Source organism: Lepidochelys olivacea, assembly GCF_965140295.1.
Source record: "Lepidochelys olivacea isolate rLepOli2 genome assembly, chromosome: 6".
Classification (NCBI taxonomy): Eukaryota; Metazoa; Chordata; order Testudines; family Cheloniidae; genus Lepidochelys; species Lepidochelys olivacea.
In genome coordinates, this window is record NC_140416.1 from 6,682,121 (window position 1) to 6,702,064 (window position 19,944).

The window sequence follows — 19,944 nt, forward strand, 5'->3', positions numbered from 1 at the left end:
ATAGTTTGTTAAGTAGGCATTTGACAACATTTTATCTTTTTGTTATTCTAGTAACCATTTCTGACTTATGCCTCATTTATTGCACTCACTTAAAATCTCTCATTGTTGTTAATAAACTTGATTTATTGTTTCATCTAATCCAGTGTGTTTAAGTTAAAGCGTCTGGGTAACTTCATTTATGGGGCAAAGGCGCTGTATATTATATATTAAAATATTTCTTTTTGTTTGTTTTAAATCTGCTGCCACTTAATTTCATTTGGTGACCCCGAGTTCTTGTGTTTCGAGGAGCAAATAATACTTACTTATTTACTTTCTCCATGCCAGTTATGATTAGACCTCTATCATATCCCCTTTTGTAGGTGACAAATCTGAGGAATTGTCACAGATTGAAGTGTCACTAGAGAAGGTTTTGGAATTAATTGATAAACTGAAGTAACAAGTCACCGAGACCAACTGGCATTCACCCAAGAGTTCTGAAAGAACTCAAATGTGAAATTGCGGAACTGGGGGGGGAGGGATAGCTCAGTGGTTTGAGCATTGGCCTGCTAAACCCAGGGTTGTGAGTTCAATCCTTGAGGGGGCCATTTAGGGATCTGGGGCAAAAATTGGGGATTGGTCCTGCTTTGAGCAGGGGTTGGACTAGATGACCTCCTGAGGTCCCTTCCAACCTTGATATTCTATGATTCTATGATTAACTATGGTTTGTAACCTGTCCTTTAAATCAGCTTCTGTACCCAATGACTGGAAGATAGCTAATGTAACACCAATATTTAAAAAGGGCTCTAGAGGTGATCCCGGCAATTACAGACCGGTAAGTCTAACGTCAGTACTGGGCAAATTAGTTGAAACAATAATAAAAAGAAAATTGTCAGACACATAGAAGAACATAAATTGTTGGGCAAAAGTCAACATGGTTTCTGTAAAGGGAGATCATGTCTTACTAATCTATTAGAGTTCTTGGAAAGGGTCAACAAACATGTGGAAAAGAGGGATCCTGTGGACATAGTGACCTTAGATTTCCAGAAAGCCTTTGACAGGGTCCCTCACCAAAGGCTCTTATGTAAATTAAGTTGCCATGGGATAAGAGGGAAGCTCCTTTCATAGATTGAGAACTGGTTAAAAGACAGGGAACAAAGGATAGGAATAAATGGTAAATTTTCAGAATAGAGAGGAGTAACTAGTGGTGTTCCCCAAGGGTCAGTCCTAGGACCAGTCCTATTCAACTTATTCATAAATGATCTGGAGAAAGGGGTAAACAGTGAGGGGGCAAAAAGTTTGCAGATGATACGAAACTGCTGAAGATAGTTAAGACCAAAGCAGACTGTGAAGAACTTCAAAAAGATCTCACAAAACTAAGTGACTGGGCAACAAAATGGCAAATGAAATTTAATGTAGATAAATGTAAAGTAATGCACATTGGAAAAAATAACCCCAACTATACATACAATATGATGGGGGCTAATTTAGCTACAACAAATCAGGAGAAAGATCTTGGAATCTTCGTGGATAGTTCTCTAAAGATGTTCATGCAGTGTGCAGCGTCAGTCAAAAAGCGAACAGAATGCTGGGAATAATTAAGAAAGGGATAGAGAATAGGACAGAAAATATCATGTTGCCTCTATATAAATCCATGGTACGCTCACATCTTGAATACTGTGTGCAGATGTGGTCACCCCATCTCAAAAAAGATATACTGGAATTGGAAAAGGTTCAGAAAAAGGCAACTAAAATGATTAGGGGTTTGGAACAGATCCCGCATGAGGAGAGATTAAAGAGGCTAGGACTTTTCAGCTTGGAAAAGAGGAGACTAAGGGAGGATATGATAGAGGTATATAAAATCGTAAGTGGTGTGGAGAAAGTGAATAAGGAAAAGTTATTGTTCCCATAATATAAGAACTAGGGGCCACCAAATGAAATTAATGGGTAGCAGGTTTAAAACAAATAAAAGGAAGTTCTTATTCACACAGCACACAGTCAACCTGTGGAACTCCTTGCCTGAGGAGGTTGTGAAGGCTAGAACTACAACAGGGTTTAAAAGACAACTGGATAAATTCATGGAGGCTAAGTCCATTAATTGCTATTAGCCAGGATGGGTAAGGAATGGTGTCCCTAGCCTCTGTTTGTCAGAGGGTGGAGATGGATGGCGGGAGAGAGATCACTTGATCATTACCTGTTATGTTCACTCCCTCTGGGGCACCTGGCAATGCCCACTGTCAGTAGACAGGATACTGGGCTGGATGGACCTTTGGTCTGACCCAGTATGGCCATTCTTATATCTCCCCTTAGTCATCTCTTTTCCAAGATGAAAAGTCCCAATCTTATTAATCTCTCCTCATATGGAAGCTGTTCCATACCCCTAATCATTTTTGTTGCCCTTTTCTGTGCCTTTTCCAATTCCAATATATCTTTTTTTGAGATGGGGTGACCACATCTGCATGCAGTTGTGACATTGCACTCTACAGGATTTTATGAAAATATGCTAATGAGTATGACTATAATGTAACTGGAATATGCTTCATGCAAAAGGTTTCTTGTAAGGTATCATTACAAAGTTTATAATCTACTGAGCGTCATCCTATTTGTATAAATGTATAACTCTTGAATCTGAAACTAGAAATATGAAATATAACTGAGGGCCTATTGTAATTATGCAAAGTGTGAGCAATTAATGGTGGTTTGGAATCTTGATGGCTCCCATCAGCCAGGAAAATTGACTGTGGATGGCTGTTTGCAGGCAGGCCTTCCTGTGAGGCAGGCTGGGAGGAATGAAGGCTTGGAGTCTCACAGGAAATGTGACCATGTCACCGGGTACTGAAATTCATCTTAAACCTGGTGCTTTTCTATTTAGAAGGGTGGGGGGACCCAGAGAGACAAAAGATTCTCGCCTTGTGCCAAAGCCATATAAGGCGGTGGAACAGAACAAAGGGGGTGGCCATCATGAGAAATCCCCTAGCTACCGCCTGAGCTGGAACAAGGGCCGTACCAGAGGAAAGGATTGTGCCCAGACTAGGAAGGCGTCCAGTCTGAAAGAAACTTATTGAAACATCTCTGAGGGTGATATTTTATCTGTATTTAGTTTTATTACTGTATTAGACTTAAACTTGAGTGTTTTATTTTATTTTGCTTGGTAATTCACTTTGTTCTGTCTGTTACTACCTGGAACCACTTAAATCCTACTTTCTGTATTCAATACAATCACTTTTTGCTTATTAATTAACCCAGAGTATGTATTAATACTTGGAGGGACAAACAGCTGTGCATATCTCTCTATCAGTGTTACAGAGGGCGAACAATTTATGAGTTTACCCTGTATAAGCTTTAGAGAGGGTAAAACGGATTTATTTGGGGTTTGGACCCCATTGGGAGTTGAGCATCTGAGTGTTAAAGACAGGAACACTTCTTAAGTTGCTTTCAGTTAAGCCTCCAGCTTTGGGGCACATGGTTCAGACCTTGGGTCAGTGTTGGAGACCCGAGCGGGCAGGGAAAGCAGGGGTAGAAGTAATCTTGGCACATCAGTTGGCAGCCCCAAGGCGGTTTCTGTGATCCAACCCGTCACAGCAGTATTCAAGATGTGGTCATGCTGTGGAATTATATAGAGGTGTCATGGGGCAAGTGCACCCCATCCCATTTTGGGGTGGGGTAATTAATTCCCCATGGTTGTGTCTTTACAACTACCCCTTTCAGGGTTGTGTGGCCCAATGGCCAGAGTCAGGGTGATGGCCACCTTCTCTCTCAAGGTTGTGTGGCCCGATGGCCAGAGTCAGGGTGATGGCCCCTTCCCACAGGGCTGTGGGACCTAATGACCTGAGTCAGTATGGATTCCCGGTTCGGCCATGGTGTATAGCCTAGTGCTCGGAGTCAGTGTGGCCGCCTGGCTCAGCAAGGCAGTATGGCCTAGCAGCAAGAGTCAGTAGGGCTGCCCTCTCTCAGGGCTGCATGGCCCAATGGTCAGTCACTATAACTGCCCCTTCTGTAGGGCTGTGTGGCCTAGTGGCCTGTCAAGGGAGTGGGTCCCAGCTCAGGGCCCTGTCAGTGGTAAGTATGCCTGCCACTGGGTCAGCAGGGAATCCACTTGAGACATGCTGACCCCACTCAGCACGATAGCTAGTCCCGCTGAGCTATTTCCTACCCTGTGCCTGACGCAGTGGTCCCGGGGTCTCTGGGCTCCTTGGTCAGTGCAGCTCCGAGCAGCTCCATCGCTCCTTGGTCATTCTTTGGAGTCTCAGCGTCTCTGGCTTCTGCCATCCGGGGCTTCCACAGTTCCCAGGCTGGAGCTTGCAGGGTGTGTTCTCCCTCTTCAGCGGTCAGCCCTGAATGTGCCGAGCTGCTCCCTTTTATACCTAGTCCCCAGCCAGAGCGCCCGAGGGGGCATGGACTCCTCGGCCCAGAGAATAGATTTAACCCCCAGAGTATCAGTGTGGGGCAAGTGCGTCCCATCACAAGAGGCTATATGATATTTCCTGTCTTAGTATTCATTCCTTTCTGAATGAGTGCCAACATTCTGTTCGTTTTTTTGACTGCTGCTGCACACTGAGTGGATGTTTTTTTAATCGCGTGATTAGTTTTTTTAATTGCTTGATAGCCCTACTCAAGTTGCAGTGGGGGAGGTTTAGATTGGATATTAGGAAAAACTTTTTCACTAAGAGGGTGGTGAAACACTGGAATGCGTTACCTAGGGAGGTGGTAGAATCTCCTTCCTTAGAGGTTTTTAAGGTCAGGCTTGACAAAGCCCTGGCTGGGATGATTTAACTGGGAATTGGTCCTGCTTTGAGCAGGGGGTTGGACTAGATGACCTTCTGGGGTCCCTTCCAACCCTGATATTCTATGATTCTATGATTTCTAATCTGAATTTGTCTTGCTTCAACTTTGAGCTTTTGGATCATGTTATACTTTTGTCAGCTAGACAGAAGAGCCCATTATGAAATATTTGTTCCCTATGTGATACTTACAGACTGTAAGCAAGTCACCCCTTACCTTCTCTTTGTTAAAATAAACAGATTGAGTTCTGTGCGTTCATGGGATCCCAAGGAACATGTGCATGCCCTGGGCCTCCTGCGTGCTTTTCCCAGAGCAGACCCAAGAATCCTGGTTCTAGGGCTCCTGGAAGGTGCCCCTGAAAGTGGGGAACTCACAGGAGTCAGGCCAGCTAGGAGCAGCCACCAGCCTGGTCCCCAGCTAACTTCACTGCCTGGCAACTAACAGGCCCATCAGCTCTATCCTGGAGCTGCCTGATTGATCGCAGGGTCGGACTGGCCACAGGGCCAGCAGCCTGGTTGATAAGCCCAGCAGCAACAGCAGAGTGCTGGCTGCTCAGTGAGCTCCTTGGCTCAGCTGCACTGGGTCCTGTCTCTGGTCTGCTGTGTCTAGCTCGATTCCAGTTCCTGCTCCCGCCCCAGTCTGCAGTCCCAGCTCTGTACTGTCTTTGGACTCCCAGCTCCGACCCTTGGCTCTGCCTCCTGGCTGTGACCCCAGTTACCCTTTGGCTTAGACTATAGCTTTCAACTCCCAGCTCTCCCCCTTGGCTCTGCCTCCTGGCTGTGACCCCAGTTACCCTTTGGCTTAGACTATAGCTTTCAACTCCCAGCTCCGACCCTTGGCTCTGCCTCCTGGCTGTGACCCCAGTTACCCTTTGGCTTAGACTATAGCTTTCAACTCCCAGCTCCGACCCTTGGCTCTGCCTCCTGGCTGTGACCCCAGTTACCCTTTGGCTTAGACTATAGCTTTCAACTCCCAGCTCCGACCCTTGGCTCTGCTTCAGGACCCGTCTCTTCTGAGTTCAGACTCTTGCTCCACCCATTAGGCCAGACCACCCATGACTTGGCCAGTGACAGAAAGGACAGGGGAGTGGGAGCCTGTTGGGTGAGGGTGCCAGGGGGACAGGGCCCACCAAGATTGGACAGGGTGAGACAGGGACTGGCTGGGCAAGGAAACGGGCTAGGAACTGGTGGTGGGAGAGGGGAGATACCGATCAGATGAGGAGCTGTGGGGAACTGGGACTGGCTGGGCAAGGAGAACTTGGGACTTGCTGGGGTAGACAAGTGGGACTGGACTGAGGAGCCATGGGTGGGGAAGAGGCAGGACTGGGAGAGGTTGGAAGGAACAGGACAGAAGGGGACAAGCTTCGGGGAACTGAGCTGACTCCTCCTGATGGCGAGAGAGGGATGTGTCTTTGGCTGGGCTGTGCACAGAAATAAGAGGGCAGGTTGGGGTGTGTGACATGGGTCCCCTATTAGGGAGTCTGATCTCTCTTGAGCTCATTCTGTACCGCCTCTGCTGAGTCCCTCTGTCAGGTCTCTGCAGTCCATGTCTGTCAGCACCTTCACGGCCACCTCCACCCCATATCGCTCGGCACAGTACCTGATCAGCACATCATTAATAGCTATGTCCCCTATGTCCAGCTTCTCACAGGGAATGTGCTTCATCCCCTTGTCCAGCAGGGCCACTTGCAGCCTGCTCACTTATCTCCTCAGCTCTCTGTCCCCCTGCTCTTCCAGGGTCTGCCACAGCAGCTTTCTCCGTGTCTTCTCCACGCCAGCCCTGCCCAAGGGGAGTCAGGACGCTGCTTCCAGTCTGGGCCACTACCCTACCACACCAGGCCATCCTCACTTCCACACTGCTGCTGGCGGCGGAAGTGCCTTCAAAGCTGGATTCCCAGCCAGCAGCCGCCGCTCTCCGGAGTCCAGCCACCCAGCCCTGAAGGCAGCGCGGAAGTAAGGGCGGCAATAATGCAAACCCCCTACAATAGCCAGATTTCATGGGGGAGACGAGGTTTCATGGCTGTGAATTTGATAGCACCCTATTCATCATACATAAAATCCTTCCAATCCCAAGGGACCAGCCACTTAACCAGCCACAGGTCAATATATCACTCAGATCTTACCCCAAAATCAGGCTGGTAGCCGGTCCTCTAGTATCTAATAACTAAAGGTTCTTCTTCGAGGGATGTCCCTGTGGGCGGTCCACTTCAGGTGATTGTGCGCCCCTGCACCTCTAGTTGGAGAATTCCATCAGCAGTGCCCGGTGGGGTCGCACGTGTGCTCTCCCCGTCTTGCGCTGGCAGGAGCCATTAACTACCGCTGTGTGACCAATCCCTCTTCAGTTCCTTCTCATAAGAACATAACATAAGAACATAAGAATGGACCTACTGGGTCAAACCAAAGGTCCATCTAGGCCAGTATCCTGTCTTCCAACAGTGGCCAGTGCCAGGTGCCTCAGGGGAACAGAACAGGTAATCATCAAGTGATCCATCCCCTGTAGCTCATTCCCAGCATCTGGCAAAGGGAGGCTAGGGACACCATTCCTGCCCATCCTGGCTAATAGCCGTTGATGGACCTCCTCCATGAATTTATCTAGTTCTTTTTTGAACCCTGTTATGGTCTTGGCCTTCACAACATCCTCTAACAAGGAGTTCCACAGGTTGACTTTGCGTTGTGTGAAGAAATACTTCCTTTTATTTGTTTTGAACCTGCTGCCTATTAATTTCATTTGGTGACCCCTAGTTCTTGTGTTATGAGAAGTTGTAAACAATACTTCCTTATCAACTTTCTCTACACCAGTCATGATTTTATAGACCTCAATCATATCTCCCCTTAGCCATCTCTTTTCCAAGCTGAAAAGTCCCAGTCTTATTAATCTCTCCTCATACGGAAGCTGTTCCATACCCCTAATCATTTTTCTTGCCCTTTTCTGAACCTATTCCAATGCCAATATATCTTTTTTGAGATGGGGCGACCACATCTGCACACAGTATTCAAGATGTGAGCGTACCATGTATTTATATAGAGGCAACATGATATTTTCTGTCCTATTTTCTATCCCTTTCTTAATTATTCCCAGCATTTTGTTCGCTTTTTTGACTGACGCTACACACTACGTGGACGTCTTCAGAGAACTATCCACTGTGACTCCAAGATCTCTTTCTTGAGTGGTAACAGCTAATTTAGACCCCATCATTTTATATGTATAGTTGGGATTATGCTTTCCACTGTGCCTTACTTTGCATTTATTAACATTAAATTTCATCTGCCATTTTGTTGCCCAGTCATCCAGTTTTGAGAGATCCTTTTGTAGCTTTTTGCAGTCTGCCTGGGTCTTAACTATCTTTAGTAATTTTGTATCATCTGCAAATTTTGACATCTCACTGTTTACCCCTTTTTCCAGATCATTTATGAATATGTTGAATAGGACTGGTCCCAGAACAGATCCCTGCGGGACACCACTATTTACCTTTCTCCATTCTGAAAACTGACCATTTATACTTACCTTTTGTTTCCTATCTTTTAACCAGTTACCAATCCATGAGAGCACCTTCCCTCTTATCCCGTGGCAGCTTACTTTGCATAAGAGCCTTTGGTGAGGGACCTTGTTGAAGGCTTTCTGAAAATCTAAGTACACTATATCCACTGGATCCCCTTGGTCCACATGCTTGTTGACCCCCTCAGAGAATTCTAGTAGATTGGTGAGGCATGGTTTCCCTTTACTAAAACCATGTTGACTCTTCCTCAACAAATTATGTTCATCTATATGTCTGACAATATTGTTCTTTATTATAGTTTCAATCAGTTTGCCCGGTACTGAAGTCAGGCTTACAGGCCTGTAATTGCCAGGATCACCTCTGGAGCCCTTTTAAAAATTGGCATCACATTAGTTATCCTCCAGTCATCTGGTACAGAAGCTGATTTAAATGATAGGTTACAAACCATAGCTAGTAGTTCTGCAATTTCACATTTGAGTTCCTTCAGAACTCTTGGGTGAATACCATCTGGTCCTGGTGACTTATTGCTGTTTAATTTATCAGTTTGTTCCAAAACCTCCTCTAGTGATACCTCAATCTGGGACAGTTCCTCAGATCTGTCACCTTAAAAAGAATGGCTCAGGTTTGGGAATCTCCCTCACATCTTCAGCTGTGAAGACCGATGCAAAGAATTAATTTAGTTTCTCCGCAATGGCCTTATCGTCCTTGAGTGCTCCTTTTGCACCTCGATCGTCCAGTGGCCCCACGGGTTGTTTAGCCGGCTTCCTGCTTCTGATGGACTTAAAAAAAAATTGCTATTACTTTTTGAGTCTTTGGCTAACTGTTCCTCAAATTCTTTTTTGGCCTTCCTAATTGTATTTTTACTATTCTCAACCACCCTTAGTCTGAGTGGGAGCTCTGGCAATACCTCTGTATGACTTACCTTCAGATATAGGATTAGTAGTATAGTTTGGGAAATACGTTAACCAGTTGGATAGGGAAATCTCTCTTTTCTTTTTCTTTGTTCTGGGGGAAGTGCACATATCACAGAAGTGTCCCTATTGCCACAAACTTAAGACCTGCGCCCGGAAAGCGAGGGACCTTAAACTCAAATAGATTCTTATAGAGAAGTTTCTCTGCCTAGCCTCCGACCTAGGAAACTCAAACCCCTCCCAGCCCCTGGTTGCCTACCTCGGCTTCTGACAGACTTCTCTCACCGGTACGGCACAGGAGGGACCTATACAGGAAGGATGGGCTCCACCTAAACCAAAATGGAAAGTGCCAGATTGCTGACACTTAAAATTAAAAAGGTCAGAGAGCAGCTTTTAAACTAAGGGCTGGGGAAAGCCAACAGGTGCAGAGGAGCACATGGTTCGGACAGAGACATCCCTTAGGGGAAGATCTATTAATGGAGATTTTCTATGTCCTAGTAAGGAGGAGAGGATGGAAGATAAAATACAGGTAGGATCTGATAAGAAATAGTCAAATGAAAGAGAATCCCATTCAGTTACATCAGGTAATGGCAGACAGCTGAAAAGTGACAATTTTTTAAAGCGCTTATATAAAAATGCTAGAAGTCTAAATAATAAGATGGGTGAACAAGAGTGACTTGTATTAATAATAAGATGGGTGAACTAGAGTGCCTTGTATGCATCTGAAGAAGTGGGGTTTTTACCCATGAAAGCTTGTGCTCAAATAAATCTGTTAGTCTTTAAGGTGCCACCGGACTCCTTGTTGTTTTTGTACTAAATGAGGATATTGATATAATAGGCATCACAGGAACTTGGTGGAATGAGGATAATCAATGGGATACAGTAATACCAGGATACAAACTATATCTGAAGGACAGAACAGGTCATGTTGGTGGGGGGAGTGGCACTATATGTGACAGAAAACAGAGTCAAATGAAGTAAAAATCTTAAAGGAACCAAACTGTACCATAGAATCTCTATAGATAGGCATTCCATGCTTGAATAATAAGAATATAGCAGTAGGGATATACTGCTGACCACCTGTCCAGGATGGTGATAGTGACTGCGAAATGCTCAGGGAGATTAGAGAGGCTATACAAATAAAAAAACTCAATAATAATGGGGGATTTCAACTATCCCCGTATTGACTATGTACATGTCACCTCAGGATGGGATGCAGAGACAAAGTTTCTTGACACCTTAAATAACTGCTTCTTGGAGCAGCTAGTCCTGGAACCCACCAGAGGAGAGGCAATTCTTGGTTGAGTTCTAAGTGGAATACGGTATCTGGTCCAAGAGGTGAATCTAGCTGAACTGCTTGGTAATAGTGACCATAATTAGATTTAACATCCCTGTAAAAACACCACAGCTGCCCAACATGGTATCATTTAATTTCAGAAATGGGAACTACACAAAAATGAGAAAGTTAAACAGAAATTAAAAGGTACAGTGCTGAAAGTGAAATGCCTGCAAGCTGCATGGAAACTTTTGAAAGACACTATAATAGAGGCTCAGATTAAATGTATACCCCCATAAGGATAAGGCCTTTTCCTGTAGTCATATTGTAAGGCCTAAGACCTTTGTCTGCAGCCATATTAGGAGAGCAGCAGCCATTAGGTAAGAATTAGGAAGTCACATCCTCACATTTCATCTAAATTATCTTAAAACAATGTAATATCAGGCTGTTAAGAAGGCGATCCTGTCCTAATAGCACCCACCATCACCAGATAAAGAAACATCTTAAGATGGTTAAAGAAAACTTAGTTTGATAGCATTCTGTCTGGCAAGTAATCACTTATCAATTGTTTGTCTGTATGATCTCTGTCTGGTTCTTTGATTGTTTCTGTCTGTTACAAAATTAATTTAGCTAGGTGTCAATCAATGAAGGTGGTGGGGTATGATTTTTTTTGGTAGATAATTTTGTTACAATATGTTAGGATTGGTTAGTAAAATTTTAGTAAAATGATTGATTAAGGTAGCTAAGCAGAACTCACTATATAAACTGGGGTCCAAGAAGGAGATCAGTAGAGAAAGAACAGAAGAAGAAGAAGAACTCACCTCTAAGACACAGCTTAAGAACAAAGCTGCTAAGAACCTCGGCACAACCGTGACGTGCAGCAACCAGAATCCAGACGAGACTGACCTTGCCTGGCCAACAGGGAAAGTCCACCTGCCTGATCAGGATTGGTGAGCATAGCATTGTATGCTTAGCATGTGTATTCCCCTCCTTAATGATGCTTTTACCAAAGCTGTCATTACTACTACAAGAGTCCAGTACTCAGACCTGCTGAGCTTGGGCTTGCCTCCTGGGTATAAATAACAAGGGCTTTATTTGACTTTCCATGCCAGCTCCTGCATTCTTCAAACAGTTTTCTTCATCCAGCAAGCCAAAGCTTGCTAATAAAGCCAATTGGATGCCAATGATCACCACAATGGGGTGAACCATGATATTTAGCATGCCGATTGCAGGTGAAGACCAACTTAATAGTGTTTCCCACCAGGAGTGATGTCCTGCATCTGTAATAGTTTTCAGTACATGAGTGATTTCTGTATTATCATGTTGTACTTCAATACATATATGTTCTCCTGTCTGTGCAATATCTTGTAAATGTGTATGTAACATAGGATGGATTAACAATTTTCTTATCATGGTCATATTCATGCCTAAGGTTAGAAGTCATTACATTGTGATACAATTGTGGTTTAAACTTCAAGCAGTTTATGGTGCATACAGGTACACAGTATTCAAAATCACAACTTTTAATCTTTGTAATATTGCAAAAACATCTATTTACTAAATAAGTCACAAAATACAATTCCTTATTGTCTACTACTACCATTGGACAATGACTTCTAACACAAACACATCCCTTTCCTGCATACACAACAGCTGACTTTTGTTCAGTGAATGTATTAAACATACATTTTTGGGTTCCTTTGTCTTTAACATAGAAATATTAATCACTTTCTTGTAAATTTTGATTCTCACACATATATGGCGGTTCAATGATGAGACAGAACACAGCTTTATGCAAGCAAGCAGGCTGGTCAGCTGAGATGGGCTGTTCTGCCCCCCCGCCTTCCACCTTCTCCTTTTATTATATTTCTCCCCCCTAAGCATTACACACTGCTACCGCAAAAAGATACACAAAGGAATGTATGACGTTGATTAATATACTTATTTGCCATCCTTTATCTACTACAATCCTGGTTCTCAGGCCTTGAGCCCAGGCTAAGAAAGCCTCCCACAGTTGCTGTCCCAACAATCAAGTTCTCAGGGTTCATATCTAGCCCTTGTCCTTGGATAGAGCAATGTGTGCATTGCTCCTAGGAAACAGTCAGGGTGTGCCCCGCCTGCTTCCAGGTGGAATAGCTAAACATGAACCCTTCATCCCCCCCGTTTTTTATTTAATGATATTTGGCCATCTCATGGTAGCCGTCAATTTGTTTTGTCATGCTATTTAACTCCCAGACAGACAAGGACATAACCTGGGGAGCTTTCCAGGGTGAAATTTTACAAAGTCTTAACAAGGAAGGAATACATTGTACACAGCAGCAGCAAAAAATAAGCCCAATGATTACAAACACAGAATAACCAAAAAGCTGTCGCAGCCATTCTAGAGAGGGCAGCCAACCTGTAAGCCAATTCCAAAAACCCTCAAACCCCAGATCTTGGCGTATGTGTGTTGTAAGACTGGCCAATTCAGCCAGTCTAGTTTCTATGGAGCGACTATTATCAGTTAAATTAAAGCAACACATGTGCTGAAATGTGGAGCAGCCTAGATGGTGTTTTAGGAGCAGAAAATCAATGGCTGCTCTGTTATCCAAAATTGCGTCCCTTGATTCGTGTTGTTCTGTGTTAAGTAAGGCAATAGCCTGGGATGTTGTATTAATTGCCTTTGCTGCAAAGCATGCCAGGTTATTTAAGGTTCTGGCTGAATACATAGCAAGCGCGGGGACCCCAACAATAGAGGCCGCTAAGGCAGTATACTCAGCACGACTAAAAAGCTCAACATCTGCAATACAATCATCTGAAAGGGGTACACTTCTTTTACTACGATTTTGACCAGCAAAAGGCAATATAAGTGTCATTCTACTAAGACAGCAAAGGGTGCCATCACTTAAATTTGCAGGAATATAATTAAAGGTGCGTGAACCGCAAGTAAAAAACCATCCTGATGGTAGGATATGGCCATAATTATATGAAACATTAACAGCATGGGAACAATTTAAAAGGGGTTGAGAAATTTTTCGACAGCCCAAGGGCACCTTTGTACTAGTGCAGTTAACTACACGCGCACAGGTGACATTGTGAGCCCCGGCCGGGTACGGTGTGTGGAGGGATATAGCCGTGCGAGGCAGAGAATAGTTGGCCGGGCCCCAATTAGCCATGCTAGAGTACTGGGAGGAAAGATTCGCATAAGCAGAGAACAGTGTCTTATTCTCCATCTCCTCAGGGTGATGACATACTGGAATAAGGCATGTACCTAACAAATCTCCGGCTGCTACAGAATTAGATAGACAAAAGTGGGTAACATTTGCTATTGAAGCCAATCTTTCCCATATGTTATATGTCATTCGGGCTCGTAACGGGGGAAGCGCTTCCGAGCCAACCCCTACAGGAAATAGCAGGCACAAAAGGCACACAATCATCACAGAATTAGCAGTGATTTGGGCGAGAATCGCCACAAACAAAGTCTCAGGAGTCTCTGGCTGTTGATCTGCTGACAGTCTTCGTTGGGCCGCGGCGACCAATGCTTTTACTGCTCCCCATGTCACGGGCCGGTTTGGGACACTACGCCTCCTCCGTTTCCGTCCCGTCGTTGTCGACTCGGGGGGCAACGCGGTCTCCTCCAAAGTCAGCTGAAACTCTGGTATGGGATTCGTCAGCCCCTGGTGCCATGCCATGTTGTTTAAGTGCCGGTCGCACACACCGAGCTGGAACCCACAACAGTCCTGCAGGGAGAGACACAGCAGCATATCCCCGATCCCAAGTGATTAGAGGTACTGGGCCCAGCCACTGTGGATCGGGCAGCTGACGGTAAAAGACACGCGGTCTTTCCAGTACCTCAGATTTGTGAAAATGCCGATCCGCAGGGGTCTGCTGATCTGCATTCAGTGTTAAATTATTTAAAGTAAACAAGAGGATATGCATTTGTTGTTGAATGTCTCCTAAGGTTCGGAGACACAGCTCCCCTTGTTTTAATTGTTTAGCTAGCAAGGTTTTGAGTGTGCGATTGGCACGTTCAACAATGGCTTGGCCCGTGGAATTATAAGGGATTCCGTGTTTAAGACGGACATCCCAGCGGGCACAAAAGGTGGAGAGGGCTGCAGAGCAGTAGGCTGGGGCATTATCTGTTTTAATTTGGCAGGGGCGACCCATAACAGAAAAGCAGGCCAGCAAATGGTGAATAACTTTGTTAATGGCTTCCCCATGTTGTGGGGTTGCCCAAAGGAAGCCTGAATAAGTATCAACGGAAACATGTAAAAACGAATAGGGGCGAAATTGTGGCACATGAGTAACATCCATCTGCCACAGCTGATTTGCTGCGGTACCTCGGGGGTTAACGGCATAAGAAAAAGTAGGAGCAGCAGCAGCACAGTGGGGGCAGGAACGAACAATGGAACGTGCATGATCAGCAGGAATGTGAAACTGCCGGGCCAAAACAGAGGCAGACTGATGAAAAAAGGCATGGCTTTCAATGGGGTCAGAAAAAAGGGAATTTACCTGACCACGCAACGCGCGATCGGCACGTGCATTGCCCTCAGTGAGTGGCCCAGGCAGAGGGTTATGACTGCGAATATGAGCAACAAAGTAAGGGAAATGATGAGTGGCAAGAAGATGCTGCAAAGACAAAAACAGGCAGAGGAGGTCTGCATCAACCTGAGGGGTAATGAGGGCAAGGGGTAAATGATCAATTACCTGATAAACATAATGGGTATCCACAATTAAATTAAAGGGACAATCAGCAAAAAGTTGAAAGGCCAAAATAACAGCAGCTAATTCTGAACGCTGTGCAGAACGCTGAGGCAGTGTAAAACGAGAATGCCAACGAGGGGGGTCACTCAACTGATAAGTGACTACACCTCGGTGGGGAGAGCCATCAGTAAAAAGAGTGACAGCAGAAACAATGGGTTGAGAGCGGCTAAGACGATGAACAACTAGGGGCACCTTTTGGGTAATGACCAACCGAGGATCTTTTGGAGGATTGTAAGAAATCTCTCCCACATAATCACAAAGAGCAACCTGCCAGGCCAAGGAGGTGTGGCACAAAGAGTCAAATTCAGTACGGGACAAGGGGAGCACAATGGCAACTAAATCAGTGCCAGTGAGTTGCACTGCACGGTGGCGGGCTTTACGAACAAGATCAGATAGGGCATCTAAATACGGATAAATATTTCGAGGAGGGGTGGATGAAAGGTATAGCCATTCTATAATAGAGACGGCTGTGTCTGTACAGGGTACAAACAGAGCCGCAGTTGGCGTATGAGGGGTGGCAAGAAGAACCAATCGTAAGGGACGGACCTCTGGGAGTCTGTCCACAAACTGCTGACTCAAAGCTGCATTGATTTGTCGAATGCAGGCAGTATGCTTTTCAGTGATGGCAATAACTGCACCCGGTGCCCGGGCTCCACGTAGGAGCTCAAACAACGGCTGCAGCATTGAAGTGGGGAGACGAAAGTAGGGCCGAATCCAATTTAAATGGCCCAAAATCTGTTGTAATTTAACAAGGGTTAGGGGTTGAGGTAGAATTAATTCCGGACGAACCGGAGCAGCATAGGTTTGTAAAACCTTATATCTGAGGTAGTGGTAGGGATAAGAGCGTTGGATTTTTTCTGGTGCCACTAACAGGCCATTTTGGCCGAGAATCTGAGATAAAGATTCAAGCTGTTGTGCCGTGACCCGGGGACCACTTAGCAAAATGTCATCCATGTAATGGTAGACCTTTAGCGAAGGGTACCAGGCACGGAAAGGGGCAAGGGCCCGATCCACAAAAAGCTGACACAAGGTTGGACTATTTTGCATTCCCTGGGGCAAGACCTTCCACTGATACCTTTGAGAGGGTTGCTGATTATTATATTGTGGCACCGTAAATGCAAATTTTTCGCGATCTTGAGGGCAAAGGGGGATGGTGAAAAAACAATCTTTTAAATCTAACACACAAAGTTGATCGGTTTGAGGAATTAAATTTGGATTTGGTAAGCCAAATTGCAAGGGGCCCATAGGTTGGATGTGTTTATTTATTTCCCTTAAATCATGTAACAGCCGCCAAGCACCCGATTTTTTCTTAATAACGAACACCGAGGTGTTCCAGGGACTGGTGGAGCTCTCCAGTCGCTGTGCTTGCAAATGCTGTTGCACAAGTGAATGAAGCGCTTTTAGCTTTTCTAGAGGGAGGGGCCACTGGTCAATCCATACGGGCTCTAAGGATTGCCATACCAAGGGTAATGCGGAGGGCACGGTGGGTGAGGGAGGGTTTTGGGCCATCAGATGTTAATATCGAGGGTGGTGTCTAACTTTGTAAGTAAATCACGGCCCCAAATATTGAGGTGGACAGGGAGTACAAAAGGGCGGATAGTAGCAAGGGTACGGCCTCCCGTTTTAGAGACTGTGACCCAAGACAAACTGTGGCGCCCAGGTTTACTACCCCCGATCCCCCACAATTCTTTAGAAGGAACCGTAGGCCAACTAACCGGCCACTCCAGATCACGAATCACCGTAACGTCAGCTCCAGTGTCCACCAGCCCTGTAAAAGGAACATCATTTAAGAGAAGTGTTAACTGAGGTTTCGAGGGGCGGACTGACATTGTCAGAGCAACAAGGGGAGAAGACGCGCTGTGAGACGGCGAGTGAGACAACGTCGATCCAAAGCCGCCTCCGCCCCGAGTTCGATCCTCGGCAGCTGGCACCTGATAGGGGACTAAAATCAATTGTGCAATTGACCGTCCACGCGGGAGCGACTGTGGAAGATGAGTCCACACCTGAACCTTAATAATGCCAGTGTAATCAGCATCAATGACCCCTGGAATGACAAAAAAGCCCTGTTTCCCAGCATGTGAGCGAGGGAGAACAACACCTACAAAGCCGGCAGGGAGAGGTCCCGTCACCTCTGTAGGTATGGCACAGACCTCCCCTGGCAGCCGAAAGTCAGTGTCCTCCTGCATGATCAAATCAAGCCCTGCACTTCCAGCAGTCGCCGCCCTCATAGAGTCTACGGATTTTAAGGCAGAGGAGCGGTTGTCTGAGTGGGAAACACCCCCGTTTGGCTCTGGGTTCGGGGGGGACCCGTCGCGCGGTTTCCCGACCCGCTACGACACTGATTAGCCCAGTGATAACCTTTCCCACACTTGGGGCACTTCTTTGAGGGTCGGGCTGGTGCCTTAGATGAGCGGCACTGCCGCTGAAAATGACCCTCCTTACCACAGCAGTAACAATGCTTCCCCTCCTTCTCAGTTTTTCTCAGGGCGGCAGCCAGAACTCCAGCCTTGTGGGCTTGTGTGCCAATGTTCTGGCACGCCCGCAGCATGTCTGAGAGCTCTAAAATACCAGAGGCTTGCGCTGCCTGGAGAGCACGGCGGCAATCCTCGTTTGCATTTTCAACTGCCAATTTTAACAGGAGCTCGTGAGCTGCCGCAGAGTTATCCACCTGTCGGAGGATAGCCTCCTGCAATCTGTTGGTAAAATCCAAAAAGGACTCTGAGGCACCCTGACGGATACTGACAAAGCTTTTGGTAGGCTTGCCTGAATCCGGGACCTTCTTGAAAGCATGCTGGGCACAGGTGGAAATAATGGGGAAGACGGCCTGAGGGAGTTGAGACTGCATCTCAATAGTAGCAAACGGGCCCTCCCCTGCCAAATGCTCATAAATGATACCGTGCTCTCTATGTACCTGAGCTTGGCGTTCTGCCATCTGCCGATACTCACTAAGCCAAATAACATACTGACTGGGTGATAACATCATGCGCAGCAGCGTTTTCCAATCCTCGGGGATTAGGGAGTACCCAGTACCTATCCCTTCAATGAGACCACGCACAAAGGTGCTAGTCAGGCCAAACTCACGAATTGCTTTCTTTACCTCTCTAACCACCGAGTATAGCAAAGTGGTCCAGGTGCCCACGGGGTTGCCCTGGTCATTATTCTGCCAGGTCACTGGGCAAACTGAGACCAGATCAGCCAGCTCCTCCGCTGTAAGATCTGATCGAGCTTTCGCTGCGTGAACCATTTGTTGCACCAGCGAAAGCTTCTGAGCAGATGCAGATGACCCTCCGGGGGGCCCCGGAGCATGGGGCCCCACGGACGGAGGGTGATCACACACTGGCTCCGGTGGCGAAGGCAAGGGAGGCGGTGGTAATGAAGACACTGGGGGCAAAGCAGGGAGAGGGGGGGCTGTGGGTACGGGAGAGGGTCTTTCCGAAGCGACACACTGGGTTGCATCAGTAGAAGGGGGGAGAGCTGCAACGGGGATGGCTACAGGAGCCGACGGGCGTGGCGAGATCACCAGCCTCGTGAAAGAGGGCCTATCCGAGGTGACACGCAGTATCGCGTCGCGACAGAGGTGCCAGGCATGTAAAGCCTGCACGGGCGCCCGAGGCTCTTCGCGCAATGTCTGGCCCAATCGCTCCCAGTCCACTAGCTTAAGGCTTCCGGCTACAGGATACCACGGGCATTGGGCACGCACCTCCTGTAGCAGGAGAGTAAGTGCTCGAGCGGGGCAGTCATGCTGAGCCTTACGCAGCAAATACTGCAGCTCATTGCGGTGTTGCACTTGCAAAGCAGAGAGGGAGCTTCCCATACTTACCACAATGAAAAATACTCACCGGGATCCACGAAGCGGATGAGTGACGCGTCTGAAACCCTTGCCGGGCGAGGTGAGTGCTGAGGGCCCCACGTTTGGGCGCCAGTTATGGCGGTTCAATGATGAGACAGAACACAGCTTTATGCAAGCAAGCAGGCTGGTCAGCTGAGATGGGCTGTTCTGCCCCCCCCCCCCCGCCTTCCACCTTCTCCTTTTATTATATTTCTCCCCCCTAAGCATTACACACTGCTACCGCAAAAAGATACACAAAGGAATGTATGACGTTGATTAATATACTTATTTGCCATCCTTTATCTACTACAATCCTGGTTCTCAGGCCTTGAGCCCAGGCTAAGAAAGCCTCCCACAGTTGCTGTCCCAACAATCAAGTTCTCAGGGTTCATATCTAGCCCTTGTCCTTGGATAGAGCAACGTGTGCATTGCTCCTAGGAAACAGTCAGGGTGTGCCCCGCCTGCTTCCAGGTGGAATAGCTAAACATGAACCCTTCACACATATATCCCAAATTTTCATGGGCCACACATTGAAACATGTCAATGGTTTTCCATTGTTGGCTTTCTTTATATGCCCAGGAATGATGAGCAGTGGAATAAAAAACCAGTTTTTTTGTTCACTGGATTCCCACACGTACAACTGGATGTATATCAACAGTTAGACTGGGGTGTACAGTTACTACATATGCTTGTGGAACCATTTGCTCTTTATTTAGGGTAACATTTACCAGTTTCCACCAGGCCTTCTGTAACATTTTCCCACAACAACGTTTTTGCTTTCCAAAGGCAGATTTCCTTGCCTGCCTTCCCGGATTATTTGAATGACCAATTTCTGACTTATTTCCTGGGCTTGTGTACAGGCTAATGCTAAGGCCACATTTTCTTGTATCGATTCCATAATTCCTGCAAAAACTAACAAATTATTTTCACC

The 19,944-nt window shown here is 46.3% G+C and overlaps 1 long non-coding RNA gene across 1 annotated transcript; it reads right to left on the minus strand.

Annotated features, from left to right (window-relative positions):
* Nucleotides 1-12,230: 12,230 nt before the first annotated feature.
* On the minus strand, nt 12,231-19,163 carry LOC311522496. Its single transcript, XR_014712140.1, has 3 exons — nt 19,024-19,163; nt 16,900-16,952; nt 12,231-14,160 (listed from the first exon to the last, which is right to left on the minus strand). It is a non-coding gene; the product is annotated as an uncharacterized lncRNA (long non-coding RNA).
* Between the last annotated feature and the right edge of the window lie 781 nt (nt 19,164-19,944).